This window comes from Rattus norvegicus, chromosome 2 (assembly GCF_021556685.1).
Source record: "Rattus norvegicus strain SHRSP/BbbUtx chromosome 2, alternate assembly SHRSP_T2T, whole genome shotgun sequence".
Taxonomy (NCBI): domain Eukaryota; kingdom Metazoa; phylum Chordata; class Mammalia; order Rodentia; family Muridae; genus Rattus; species Rattus norvegicus.
In genome coordinates this window covers 203,098,896-203,114,524 of record NC_141535.1, presented here as the reverse complement: position 1 = coordinate 203,114,524, position 15,629 = coordinate 203,098,896, and the positions used below count along the sequence as shown (strand labels likewise).

Here is a 15,629-nt window from a genome sequence, read left to right as displayed (position 1 = left end):
TACCACTTCACTAGCCTATTCCCCAGCTGTGAAATCCCTTATAACTCGTGGTTTCTTCACGCCATGTGCTTCAGCTACATCTTCTTCCTCTTTCCTCCTCCCACCTCTCTCCTCCTCTTCTACTCCACTTTCGCTTCCCCTGCCCAATCACTGGCTCTCGCCTCTATTTTACAAATTAAAATGGGGAGAAGTTTCTGAGGAAGTCACTTGAGTCCTGATTACTCACTCAACTGTCCTTGGGGTAGTGGAATTATCATCAAAGTACAGGTAACTCCAAGGCAAACCGAAACCTGGACACTTCCAGTGTTACTCACACAGAGCACACTACCTGACACTGATAGAGGCCTCCCATAGAAGGTGGCAGAAAGACCTCATGAAATATGGCACACAGGGTTGGTAACATGTCAATCTTGATGAAAGAACAATTGATGCTCTCAGGGAATTTAATGAAGGAGCAGCTCTTTCTGTACTACAGCAGTTCAAAGAAAGTGACTTATCCCATGTTCAGAACAAAAGTACATTTTTATGTGGAGTTATGCAGACCTACAGGCAAAGAGAGAAACAAGGTAGCAAGGTACAAGAGTCCATAAAAGGGCCTGATGAAGCAAAGACCAAGACCTTGCTTCAGAGGACTAGTTATACTTTGGATGTAACCGCAGGACAGAGGAAGTATGGTGGTCCTCCACCAGACAATGTATACTTTGGTGTGCAACTTGGAATTGGAACAGAGATCTTCTTAGGTAAAATTCTAAGAGACTTGTATGAAGATGAATTGGTACCCTTTTGTTATCGAGAAGTCTGATCCTATTTGGGATCTCAGCCTTATGATGGATCCGCTCTCTGGTCAGAGCAGAGGCTATGTATTTATCACCTTCTGTGGAAAGGAAGTTGCCCAGGAAGCAGTTAAACTGTGTGACAGCTATGAGATTTGCCCTGGTAAACTCTGGGGAGTGTGTATTTCTGTGGCAAACGCAGACTTTTTGTTGAATCCATTCCAAAGAATAAAATTAAAGATAACATTCTGGAAGAGTTCAGTGTAGTCACAGAGGGTTTGGTGGACTTTATTCTCTATCATCAACCCGATGACTAAAAGAAGAATCAGAAGTTCTGCTTCCTTGAATATGAGGATCACAAGTCAGTAGCACAAGCCAGATGTGGGCTGATGAGTGGAAAGGTCAAAGTGTGGGGAAATGTACTTACAGTTGAGTGGGCTGACTCCATGGTAGAGCTGGATTCAGAAGTCATGGCAAAGGTAAAAGTTTTATTTGTAAGAAACCTGGCTACCACAGTGACAGAAGAAATATTAGAAAAAATCATTTTCTGAATTTGGAAAACTGGAGAGAGTGAAGAAGTCGAAAGATTATGCATTTGTTCATTTTGAAGATAGACGAGCTGCTATAAAGACTATGGAATAAATGAATGGAAAAAATAGAAGAGGAAGAAATTGAAATTGTCTTAGCTAAGCCACTAGACACGAAAAGGAAAGAGCACCAAGCTGCTAGCGAGGCCTCCAGAAGCACTGTGTATGAAGATTATTATTACCACCCTCCTCCCTGAATGCCACCTCAATGAGAGTTTGAGGTCATGGAGGGAGAGGTGGATGTGGTTACCCTCAAGATTACTATGGTTATGAAGATTACTATGATGACTACTATGGTTACGATTATCACGACTACCGTGGAAGCTTTGAAGATCCCTACTACAGGTATGACGATGGCTATGCAGTAAGAGGAAGAGGAGGAGGAAGGCGGGGCCAGGTGCTCCTCCACCACCAAGCTGGCGGGGAGCAAAACCTCCAAACGGTAGAACTGGCTATTCACAGAAAGGGGCACTTTTGGGACCACCAAGAGGTTCAAGGGGTGGCAGAGGGGGTCCTGCACAACAGTAGAGAGGCCGTGGTTTTTGTGGAACTCGGGGCAATTGAGGCAAGAGAAAGGAGATGGTACAACCAGCCTGATTCTAAATGTTGTCGTCAGACCAACAACCAACAGAACTAGGGTTCCCAATCCATCTCTCAGAAGCCGCTTCAGCAAGGTGGTAACTATTCTGGTAACTATGGTCACAATAACGACAACCAAGAATTTTATAAGGATACTTGTGGGCAATAGTGAAAGTAGACAAGTGAGGGCTTAAAAATGATTCTGTGAAGATCCGATTGGCTCTAGATCTACGTTCTTGAAACAAAATTGTTTCATCTTTAAGTAGCAGTTTGCTGCCATTTGCATTCAGCTGAAGAAATCACTCTTGTGTATACATTCAAGGCATCTTATTTTTCTTCTATTTTAAATGTTCTTGGACATTATCAGGCTTGCAGAGGTCCCTTATTCTGGGGTCACAATGCTTTTATTGTTCCAAATGTCATCTTAGCTTCAGAACAAACTGGTAAATCATGATTTTGCAGAACCTTTTTTTTAGGATTTGGAATAGAGCACAGGAGTATGTAGTACGCTGTTAATAAAAGTACAAGCCAGTGCCTTGTCTTAGTAGTTTTAAGAAATAAAAGCAGTCTTAAGTCTCCTTGTTTTGAAAATAATCCATGTCCGTATGTTTTGCATTTCTAGAAGCAGGCTAACTGTGTTTTTAAATTGTTGTAACCACACCTGTTTGAAATCTACCCTAAAAAATGTGTTTGGCTTAAACGTCAAAACCTTGACAATGTGTTCTTTGATGTGATTGTATTTCCTATTTCTTGTTCATGTAAGATTTCAATAAATCTCAAAAAAATATATTCAAAACATCAAAAAAGTTGGCTTGATCATGGTGTCTCTTTAAAGGAATAAACACAAACTAAGACAATGTGTTCTATGATTTCTGCATATTTTGTCAACATTTAATCAATGATTAGGGAAAGCTTTACCTGTTCCTTGACTCTAAGCTGGGGAAGGCTTTGCTGCTTATCATGGGTCTAGGCACTAGGCCATTTACTGGCTGTGTACATGTCAACAATGCAGATTCATCCAGAACTTCATATGTTCCATACACATAGACAAAGGGGTTCCTATGACTCCAAAATCCAGCAGATCACACACATGTCCACTGTCCTCTATTTGTCAAGCATATGGCTAAGTATCTTGCCTTTTCACAATGACAAAGATTAATAGTACCCACAACTCCCTAAACTGCTAGGTCTTTAACTTACTCACCCTGTGTATTAACTATAAAATATAATATAAAATATAATTATAAAAAACCCTATCTGTGCTTAATTGACATCTTCTTCTTCCCTCTTTGACCAGAATCTTGAGTCTTTCGGGCCCCACTTCTGAATCCTTTCTGTATGGTTACATGTACACTTGAGCTTCATTTATATTTACTTTCATATTTTTATTACAAATACATTTCTTAGTGATCATAAGATACTCTATAGAAACTGAATTTACTCAAAGAATGTAAATAATGGAATTAATTTATTTATAATGAAAATCAAAGTAATTTTCTCCTTGTTTGGTAGTTATTCTTTTTCAATCAATAATAATTAATAATAATAATAATAATAATAATAATAATAATAAAAATCCAGGTCAGTGACTTAGTTATGTATGTTGTCTCCTCTTTCCTATCCTTTACCATTTTGGAGAATCTTAATTTGCAGAACTAGGTTTGGTGCTCCAAGCATTTCTGTGTTACTTTTGCTCTTTACTTCTTGTGCTTGTACATTTCTCTACTATGTCAAATTATTTCCATCATGATGTCTCCTATACTTGAATCATTGCCTTCATCTGTCTGCAAGCAGCCAGTCTCTAATGAAAGTCGAACTCCAGATTCATTTCTTTAAGATTATTTCTCCAACTGAGAAAGTGATTTGTCTCAGTTTTATGATACCCTTTACAAAATGTCATGCGGTCCCTAAAATTTTTCACATGCAGAATCTTATTTAATTTTCTCTGCAACTTTGTATAGAGCAGGCGCCATCAACTCTATTTTATATGTGGAGAATTCAATTCATAATTGAGTTCCCTCCTTTCATTTTTATGGTACTGGGGACTGAATGTACGATCTCACATATGCTAGGGAAGTTATCATCATTAAGCTATGTGCTTAACTTTAGTTGAATTTTCTAATCATTATATTGATAACTGACAGAAATGTATCTTTAAGTCCTCTGTCTTTCACAACCAATAATTTTCCATTACCATATTTCATGCTTGCTTTTGGGTAACGTGAAAGGTAAAATAGATTAATACACCTAGAAACTTCAGTTCATTTTGATAGAAAGTCAGATTCTTCATTTGTAAAATAGACATTACACTAATACAATTCCTCAAATGTGAGATGTAATTTAGAGGATATTAACAGTTTCCTTTCATAGAGTGAGTCTTTTCTGAAAATATGTGGGCATTGTTTTTAAAGGAGTTCATTAATTTCCACAATATGGAAGTTACTCATGGTCTTAGCTAAAGCATATTGCTTTTCTCAGCCACAGAATTTTACTCCTTTGAGCACACTCAAGTGTTCTGTATTTTACTAGTCCTTTCTTCCTATTTTCTCCCAATTCCATCAGGTTCTACCCACCCTATCTCCAACAAATAGGTTCTTATTAAAGTTAAGTGGTTTTAGCTTTCATCAAAGTTATCAGTGAACAGCATGTTGCTAAATTTAATGGTAAGTCTTCAGAGTACTGTTTGGTCCATCAGCAGCTTTTGACACCTAATTACTCACTTTCTTTGAAATGCTTCCCGATCTGGCCTCAACCCTATGTGAAGCTATCTCTATGCTTCTTCATGACTCCTTTTTTTTTTTTTTTTAGTTGTACCAAGTTTCACATCTGAACCTTGTAAGAGTAAGGGTTTGGTATATTGACTTATTTTCTTCATTTACATTTTTAGTCTAGCTCACTATCCTCAGATTCACTAATTAATAACTAAACAAATAATGGTGATTAAGTTCCAGTACATTTCTCCAGCAGAAAACCTTCTCTTCCTTTGTGCATTTATGAGATTCACAATCTGTTGCCTCAACTTTGGCATTATCAAAATAATCTCAGAGTTGTCATATTCCGATTTTGACTCCCATGCAAATGTCTAAAACTCATTTCTTCCTAAGGTTGTTTACATGTCTGTCACTTGTTTAAACCAAATATTAACTGGCAAGTATTTTAGGCAGACAGAGTCAAACACCAATACCAGTAGTTGAAGAATTCTCATTTCAGGAATTTCACTTAGATAAAGTCAAAGTTCATGGGAAAGAATTACAGGGTAGGGGTGTCATGAAACAAAATAATCACACTTATTAAGTGGAGATAAAAGATACTTAATACTTCAGAATTAAGTGCAGGCATATAAAGGAGGACAACAGAGAGAAGGGAAAGGTCTTAAGGAAAGTCCATTAGTGCACACAACTTGAGATAATTTTATCTAAGTGTTTAAACAATAACTATGTAGGTGATTATTGTCTGTCTTCAAACTGTGCTGTTCAAAAGATATAATTTATAAGCAGGTTCAGCAAAATATTTGAGGTTGATACTTATTTTTCTTCTGTAGTCTTTTTTCTAAAAGAATCTGCGAGACAGTTTATGGGCTTAATTGTTTAGATTTAAACACAAGAGAAAGTGGCTGATATGGTTAAACTCAAATGTAACAAATATTCTGGTCCTATGTATTTTTTTTTACCATGAACAGCCCAGATTGAGGTGTTTGTAGACAAATGAAAATTGTTTAGGTAGATAGATGGAGTCATGTTGAACTCCTTGATTGTCATTCAGATTACAGAAACAGACATTTTTCTCATTCCAAGATTCTTAATTTTCTTTATTTTTAATATTATCACACACATTAGTTTTGTCATTCTTCTGTATCAAATTATGATGCATTTTTGTGTGTCTTATACATTGAACATGTAGTCTCTGCTACTTTCTAGATCAGAATTCTGAAATACATCTGGAATCCTGGTGTCAGCAGGATAGGATTTTATTGGCAGCTGTCAGTACAATTTATTGTCACGGCATTTTCCACTTTTCAGGATCTCTTTGCACCCTGCTTCCTCTATAGCACCCTTCTTCCTCTCTGACTCAAAACTGAGCCTGCCATGATAGTCAAGAATAATTTACTCATTTTGGGATTAGCTCATCTGTATAATCCAATTTGCCATGCCAGGTAACAATAGCAGATTCCAGTTTCAGTTTGAGAGGGCATTATTTCAGACCGTCATGTGGAAAAGCTTAATGTCATTCTTGACAGTGCACTTTCTCCTCCAACCTAAGTCCAAATTTATCTACAATTCTTGGTCATTCTAGATTTGAAATGTCTCCATTTCCTGAACTTTATGTCAGTTATTATGATGCCAAACATGGTGAAAATATTGCCATATGAGAAATACTACTAGGGGCTGGAGAGATGGCTCAGCGGTTAAGAGCACCCGACTGCTCTTCCAGAGGTCATGAGTTCAATTCCCAGCAACCACATGGTGGCTCACAACCATCTGTAAAGAGATCCGATGCCCTCTTCTGGTGTGTCTGAAGACAGCTACAGTGTACTTATATATAATAAATAAATAAAATAAATCTTTAAAAAAATAATAAAAAAAAGAGAAATACTACTCTTCTGACTTCTAATCTCGCTACTGATATGTTATGTTCTCTACCAAAAACAGAGTATCCTAATTAAAATAGTTTTAACATATCACTACCTAATAATTTCAAATCTCAGAATAATGTTAAAATTCTCATCCTAGATTATATTTTAAGCCACACCTTCATTTAACTGCCAGTGCTTTACCATTCATGTTGTTTATTGGACCTACTCCTGCCTATTTGCTAGAGAAGATTTTTGCTACTATATCTTTGTACTTAGAAAACTTCTCTCTAAATAGGTCTAGAAAGCTGTATCTTCCAATATTTTTAAATTACTCTCAAAATGGAAGGTGGGTTTCCTAATCTTGTCATGGTAGTTTTATACCTAAATGATACTCTTATGCCTAAATATAATATTATCCTAATTTATTTTTCTTTGACAGATTTAAAATTTCTTGACACATTATGTCCTCACTATTTAGTATTTCCTGGATGTCTTTTTGCTCTTTCTTTCTTTCTTTCTTTCTTTCTTTCTTTCTTTCTTTCTTTTTTTTCGTATCTCTGTAGCTAGACAAGACTTGGCACACAGCAAACAAATGTTGAAAAGGAGACTAGATAAGAATGTTAATGAATGAGCAGCCAATGCAAAGAGACATACCTGCAAATTGTACATGTGCAAAGGGGCTACCAGTCCGAATACACAGGCAAACTAACAGCAGGAAACAAGTAATCTGCGTTTTAAAATAGGCAAGGGATCGGAGCAGACAAACACACACACACGTCCTGCAGATCCATGACATCCACAACACCAACATCCTGCAACTCCAGTCAAATCTACAGCAAGACAGCGCCTTATACCTGCTATGATGGGTGTTAGCAAAAGGAAAAAAGAAGAAAAAAAGTCACTGCTGCTGAGAATATGGAGAAAGGACTGTGTTAATGGGAATGTCAGTGTATAAAGAAACTATAAACAGTAACGAGTTTTATAGAAAGAAATACCTAAGAAATAGACATACTATTGGAGGCAGAAATTCGTTTGCTGTGTATGTATTTAAAAGAACTGAAATCAAGCTCTCAAAAAGGAACTGTTGGGTGCAGCATAAATCATGGTGGTCACAGTGTCAAAGCAACCATAATGTTCAAGATGGAATGAATAAAGAAAGATGGCACACACACACACACACACACACACACACACACACACACACACACACACACACACAAGAATGTTAATGAATGGTGCCCGAAAATGAACTCAAGCAGCTCCCTGCACCCAAATCCTGTTGGTGAGAGAGCTGAACACCCAGTAGTGTGGACAGTCCTGAGACTGCAGGGCAGACCGCCACTTCTGCCCACTTCTGCCCTCATCCCTGGCCCAAATGGAAACTGCATAGTGCCTCTGGATACAGGAATATAGTAACAGTCAGAAACAGGGAGAGGCTGGGTACGGCCTGCTCCTTGTACTGAACTAAACTGATCACACAGCTCCCTGCACTCAAATTCCACAGGGGAGAGAACTGGACCCTCACAAGAGTAGACACTCCTGAGAACTCAGATGAGACTACTCTCTCCACACATTCTGGACTCAAGAGGAACTCACCTAGTGCTATCTGTGCTCTTCTAGGCACCTAGAAGCACTCAGGGCAGGACCCTTAGGGTTTCTGCCTGTGCCAAGACCTCAAAGCCAGTTTCCAGGAGTTCATACACTCCTGAGAACAGAGCTCTCTGTTTCAGATCTAACTGAGAAACAAACAAACAAACAAACAAAAAACAGGTCTATAAGAGTGATGACACACAGGTCTATAGGAGGGTAAAGCCACTGTCAGAAACAGTAAGACAAGCTAACACCAGAGACAAACTGATGGTGAGAGGCAAGAGCAGGAAACTAAGCAACAGAAACCAAGATTACTTGGCATCAACAGAGTCCAGTTCTTCCACCAAAGAAAATACTGGATATCCAAACACACAGGAAAAGCAAGATTTGAATTTAAAATCATATTTTATGATGATGATGATGATGGAGGACTTTTAGAAGGACAAAAATAACTCCTTAAAGAAATACAGTACAATGCAAGTAAACAAATAGAAGCCCTTAAAGAGGAAACAAAAAAATTCCTTAAACAATTACAGGAGAACACAATCAAACACGTGCAGGAATTGAACAAAACCATGTAAGATTTAAAAATGGAAATATAAACAATAAAGAAAACACAAAGGGAGACAAACCTGGAGATAGAAAACCTAGGGATGATGTCAGGAGTCATATATGCAAGCAGCACCAACAGAATACAAGAGATAGAAGAGAGAATCTCTGGGGCAGAAGATAACATAGAAAACATTGACACAACTGTCAAAGAGAATGTAAAACGCAAAAAGCTTCTAGTCCAAAACATCCAGGAAATCCAGGACACAATGAGAAGATCAAACCTAAGGATGATAGGTATAGAACAGAGTGAAGACTCCCAAATTAAAGGGCCAGTAAATATCTTTAACAAAATCATAGAAGAAAACCTCCCTAACCTAAAGAAAGAGATGCCCATAAACATACAAGAAGCCTACAGAACTCCAAATACATTGGACCAGAAAAGAAACTCCTTCTGTCACATAATAGTCAAAACACCAAATGCATAAAACAAAGAATATTAAAAGAAGTAATTGGAAAAGGCCAAGTAACATATAAAGGCAGACCTATAAGTATTACACCAGACCACTCACCAGAGACTGTGAAGGCCAGAAGATCCTGGGCAGATGTCATACAGACCCAAAGAGAACAAAAATGCCAGCTCAGGCTACTATATTCAGCAAAATTCTCAATTAACATAGATGGAGAAACCAAGATATTTCATGATAAAACCAAATTTACACAATATCTTTCTTCAAATCCAGTCCTACAAAGGATAATAGAAAACTTCAATAGAAGGAAGGAAACTACAGGTTTGGAAAATGCAAGAAAGTAATCTTGCAATGAAACCAAAAGAACAGAGATATATAGACATAATTCCACCTCTAACAATAAAAATAATGAGAAACTTCAATCACTATTCCTTAATATCTCTTAACATCCACGGACTCAATTTGCAATAAAAATACATAGCCTTACAGCCTGGATACGAAAAGAGGACCCAGAATTTTGCTGCATACAGGAAACATACCTCAGAGACAAAGACAGACACTACATCAGAGTAAAGGTCTGGAAAACAACTTTCCAAGCAAATGGTCTGAAGAAACAAGCTGGAGTAGCCATTCTATTATCGAATAAATCTGACTTTCAACCAAAAGTTATGAAAATAGATACAGAAGGATGCTTCATAATCATGAAGGGAAAAGTCCACCATCATGAACTCTCAGTCTTAAATATCTATGTTCCCAGTACAAGGGCACCTACATACATAAAAGAAAACTTACTAAATCTTAAAGCACACATTGTACCTCACAAAATAATAGGAGATTTGAACACCCCATCTCATCAAATTGACAGATCATGGAATCAGAAGTTAAACAGAGACATAGAGAAACTCATGGAAGTTATGAACCAAATGGACTTAGCAGATATTTATAGAACATTAATTATAAAAAAAATGAATATACATTCTTCTCAGTACTTCATGGTACCTTCTCTAAAATTGCCCATATAATCGAGCACAAAAGAGGGCTCAACAGATACAAGCAGATTTAAAAAATCCCATACATCTTATCAGATCACCATGGACTAAGGCTGGTCCTCAATAGCAACAAAAATGACAGAAAGCCCACGTACACATGGAAGTTGAACAATGCTCTACTTAATAATAACTTGGTCAAGGAAGAAATAAAGAAACTAAAGACTTTTGAGAATTTAATTAAAATGAAGGGACAACATAACCAAATTTATGGGACACAATGAAAGCAGTAATAAGAGGAAAAATCATAGCTCTGAGTGCCTCCAAAAAGAAGCAGGGAGAGCATACATTGGCAGCTTGACAGCACATAGAAAAGCTCTAGGACAAAAACAAGCAAATACATCCAAGAGGAGTAGAAGGCAGGAAATGATAAAAATCAGGGCTGAACTCAATCAAGTTGAAACAAAAAGGACTATACAAAGAATTAACAAAACCAGGAGCTGGTTCTTTGAGAAAATCAACAAGATAAATAAACCCTTAGCCAGACTAACCAGAAGGCACAAAGAGTATATCCAAATTAAAACATCAGAAATGAAAAGGGATATAAAAGAAGAGAATTTGAGAAAATTCAAAAAAATCATCAGATCCTAGTATAACTACTACAAAAACCTACATTAAACAAAACTGGAAAATCTGGAGAAAATGGACAATTTTCTAGACAAACACGAGGTACCAAAATTAAATCAGGATCAGATGAACCATCTAAACAATTCTGTAACTCCTAAAGTAATTGAAGCAGTTTTTCAAAGTCGCCCAAATAAAAAGAGCCCAGGACCAGATGGGTTTAGTGCACAATTCTACAAGACCTTCGTAGAAGACCTAATACCAATATTGTCCAAACTATTCCACAAATAGTAATAGATGGAAAACTAACCACTTTCTTCTATGAAGCTGCAATTATGCTTATACTTAAACTATACAAAGACCCAACAAAGAAAGAGAACTTCAGACAAATTTCCCTTATGATTATTGATGCAAAAATACACAATAAAATTCTTGCAAATTGAATCCAAGAACACATCAAAACAATCATCCATCCTGATCAAGGAGGCTTCATCCCAGGGATGCAGGGATGGTTCAATATAAGGAAATCAATCAACACAATCCACTATATAAACAAATTCAAAGATAAAAACCACATGAACATTTCATTAGATGCTGAGAAAGCATTTGACAAAATTCAACACTCCTTCATGATAAAAGTCCTGGAAAAACAGGAATTCAAAGCCCATTCCTAAACATAGTAACAGCCATATACAGCAAACCCATAGCTAACATCAAACTAAATGGAGAGAATATTGAAACAATCCCATTAAAATCAGGGACTACACAAGGCTGCCCACTCTTTCCCTATTTATTCAATATAGTTCTCAAAGTCCTAGCCAGAGCAATCAGAAAAAAGGAGGTCAACAGGATAGAAATTGGAAAGGAAGAAGTCAAAATATCACTGTTTGCAGGTGATAGGATAGTAAACTTAATTGATCCCAAAAGTTCCACCAGAGAACAATTAAATCTGATAAACACCTTCAATAAAGTGGCTAGGTATAAAATTAACTCAAACAAATTAGTAGCCTTCCTCTACTCAAAGGATAGACAAGCTGAGAAAGAAATTAGGGAAATGACACCCTTCACAATAATCCCAAATAATATAAAATACCTCAGTGTGACTTTAACCAAGCAAGTGCAAGATCTGTATGACAAGAACTTCATGTCACTGAAGAAAGAAACTGAAATCGCAGAATGGAAAGATCTCCCTTTTTCGTGTATTGGCAGGATTAATATAGTAAATATGGCCATTTTGCCAAAAGCAATTTACAGATTCAATGCAATCCCTATCAAGGATTCAACTTAGTTCTTCATAGAGGTAGAAAGAGAAATTTACAAATTCATTTGGAATAATAAAAAAACCAGGATAGCAAAAACTATAATCAACAATAAAGAACTTCGGGGGAATCACTGTCTGTGACCTCAAGCAGTATTACAGAGTAATAGTGATAAAAACTCTATTGATTTTTGTATGGTATTGGTACAGATACAGCCAAGTAGGTTAGTGGAATACAGTTGAAGACCCATATATGAGCCTACACACCAATGGTCACTTGATCTTTGACAAAGGAGCTAAAACCATCCAATTGAAAAAAGATAACATTTTCAACAAATGGTGCTGGTTCAACTGGGGGTCAGCATGTAGAAGAATGCAAATTGAACCAAACTTATCACCCTGGAAAAAGCTGAAGACTAAGTGGATCAAGGATCTCCATATCATACCAAATACACTCAAACTAATAGAAGAAAAAATGGGGAAGTGTCTCGATCACATGGACAGTGAAAATTTCCTGAACAATACACCAGTGGATTAACCTCTAAGATCAAGAATCAACAAATGAGACCTCATAAAACTGCAAAACTTCTGTAAGGCAAAGGACACTGTCTTTAAGTCAAAATAGCAACTAACAGATTAGGAAAAGATCTTTGCTAATACTACATCTGATAGAGAGCTAAGATCCAAAATATACAAAGAACACAAGACTTTAGACTCCAGAGAGTCAAATTACCCTATTAAAAATAGGGTACAGAACTAAACAAAGTATTCTCAGCTGAGGAATATGGAATGGCTGAAAAGTCCCTAAAGAAAGGCTTAACATCTTTGGTCATCAGGGAAATGCAAATCAAAACCTGGATTCCACCTTTCACCAGTCAGAATGGTTAAGGTGAAAAACTCAGGTGACAACCTATGCTGGTGAGGATGGGGAGAAAGAGGAACATACCTCCATTGTTGGTGGTATTGTAAGCTGGTATAACCACTCTGGAAATCAGTCTGGAGGTTTCTCAGAAAGTTGAACATAGTACTACCTGAGGGCCCAGCTATATCTCTCCTTTGTATATAGCCAAAGGATGCTCCAACATACAACAAAAACACCTGCTTCACTATGTTCATAGCAGTCCTATTTATAATAGCTAGAATCTGGAAAAAAAAACAGATTCCCTTCAACAGAGGAATGGATACAGAAAATGTGGTACATCTAAACAATGGTGTCCTACTCAGCTACCAAAAACAATGACTTCACGAAAGTCATATGCAAATGACTGAATTAGAAAATATCATCCTGAGGGAGGTAACCCAATCACAGAAAAAGGTACATGTTATCTACTCACTGATAAGTGTATATTAGCCAAAAAGCTCCAATTACCCAAGATACAATCCATAGACTACATGAAGTTCAAGAAGAAGGATGGTCAAAATGGAGTTGCTTCATTCCTTTTTAAAAGGGGGAACCATAGGAGATGATAGGAAGCAAGTTTGGAGCAGATACTAAGATACTGAAGAACATCCATTCAAAGCTAGTCCCCCATGTGATACACACACACACACACACACACACACACACACACACACACAGAGCCATCAAATCTAGGTAATATTGATGAAGCCAAGAAGTGCATGCTGACAGGAAACAGATACAGATGCCTCCTGAGAGACACAGGCAGAGCATGTCAAATACAGAGGCAAATGCTAGCATCAAACCATTGAACTGAGAACGGGGTCCCAGTTAGAGGAATTTGAGAAATGATTGAAAGAACTGAAGGGGTTTGCAACCCCATAAGAACAACAATGCTAACAAACCAGAGCTTCCAGGGACTAGTCATACACAGACTGACCCAGGGCTCCAGTTGCTTATGCAGCAGAGGATGGCCTTGTTGGGCACCAATGGAAGGAGAAGCCCTTGGTCATACCAAGGTTGAACAACCAGTGTAGGGGAATGTTGGGCGTTGGTGCGGGAAGGAGTGTCAGCAGGGAGAGGAACACCCTTATAGAAGAAGGCAGAAAGGATAGAGGGCTTATGGACAGGAAAATGGGAAAGGGAATAACATTTGAAATGCAAATAAAAATCCAATAATAAAATAAATACATAAATAAATAAAAAATAAGAGTTAACCACATATTCAGACTTATAAGCACTTATGTCCTTGTCTATCTTTCTAATTGATATCATGATTTTCACAACTTTTTCCTTTTATCTTTGTGTTTCTATGTAATACAGGAAAGGAATTTGTAAAACTGGATAGGTGCTTAGTAATATTTTGGCATATCAAATACCCAATGATATTTACAATTTAATATTTGTACTCAATCGAAGTGTGAAATAAAGTGTAAAATACAATAAAAATAAAAAGAATTGATCTTTCCTATGTAACCACAAATTGCTGCTTGCCAGTAATAAAAAAAATGGCTGAGGAAATTGCCTTGCTTGCTTACATGTTATTAATCTATAAAAAGTTGTTTAGTTATGAATGTATGTAGTTTCTTGGGAATAATTCAAGGTTTTTCTTTACCTGTACTATGAAATATTTAGCGAACGTCCTTATTTTCCCCATAATCAGTCTCTAGAAGAAAAACAGACTGCAATTATTCTACAGTACTTGAAATATTTTTGATATGATATATAAACTATGGTAGAAAAAATAAAATTGTTTGAAGCCAAAAAAAAAGATAATGTGGACTGTCATTAAGTATATCAACATACCCAAGGCAGGCCTCATGTCTAAGAATCGTTGACCCAGAAAAAATGATATCAATATTATTTTTGTAGACTTTTTATTTCATTTGGAACTGGTTTTGCATTTTTTGTTAGTGTTTTTGTTTATTTGTGTTTATTTTTAATTATGTGTTTTTGGGGGCATTTTGGGGTTTCTTTGTGATTTTTTGTTATGTTATAGGGTATATTTTTGTGAATGATAGAAAGCACAGAACTCGGTGCATAGGAAAAGGGCATGTGAAGATTTGGGTGAGATAAAATATATGATAGAATGTATTAAAATTTTGATAAATATAATACAAGAAAAAAGAATAAGTAAAATATCAGCTAATGTTTGTGATTTGAGCAACTTGAATAATTAAGTTTTCATTTACCAAGGTATAAAAAGCAATGACATAAAATTTGAGCATGTAAAGAGCAGAAGAAATAGAATATAATATTTTAGATAAAAAATAATGTTAATGAATGAATTCACAAGCAATTGAAGGTAGGCAATGGGATCATCCTCCCTGCCTTTGTTGTGAAAAAACTAAAGCTATCTTGAGGTTATTTTCAATAAGAAGTGATAGCATGTCTTGGGCTTGTGCTCATAATTTTTACTTCAAATTGCTCAGTTTGTACATTTTGATACAACTTTTATAAATATTCAAGTCATTCTAAAAAACACATAGAATTGTTTACATTGTTATATTATGAAATTTACCCATGATGGGAAATAACCCAAGTACAGGCTAAGCCTTGCTTGGAGTTTTTATTCATATGGCTTTTTGTTCTGGGATATTTTCAGGCCATAAGCTCAAAGCTTCTTGATTGGGAATGTAAATAGCCAGCATTACATGATTACTCTATGTGGTTTATTTTTATGAGATTGGTGTGATTACAAAATAAAGATGGTGTTTAAATTTTTTTTAGAAAGGATTTTGG

At 36.5% G+C, this 15,629-nt stretch overlaps 1 pseudogene; it reads left to right on the top strand.

The window, feature by feature from the left end:
• Positions 1–398: 398 nt before the first annotated feature.
• Positions 399–2,108, top strand: LOC134485950 (heterogeneous nuclear ribonucleoprotein R-like; annotated as a pseudogene).
• The last annotated feature ends 13,521 nt before the right edge of the window (positions 2,109–15,629 follow it).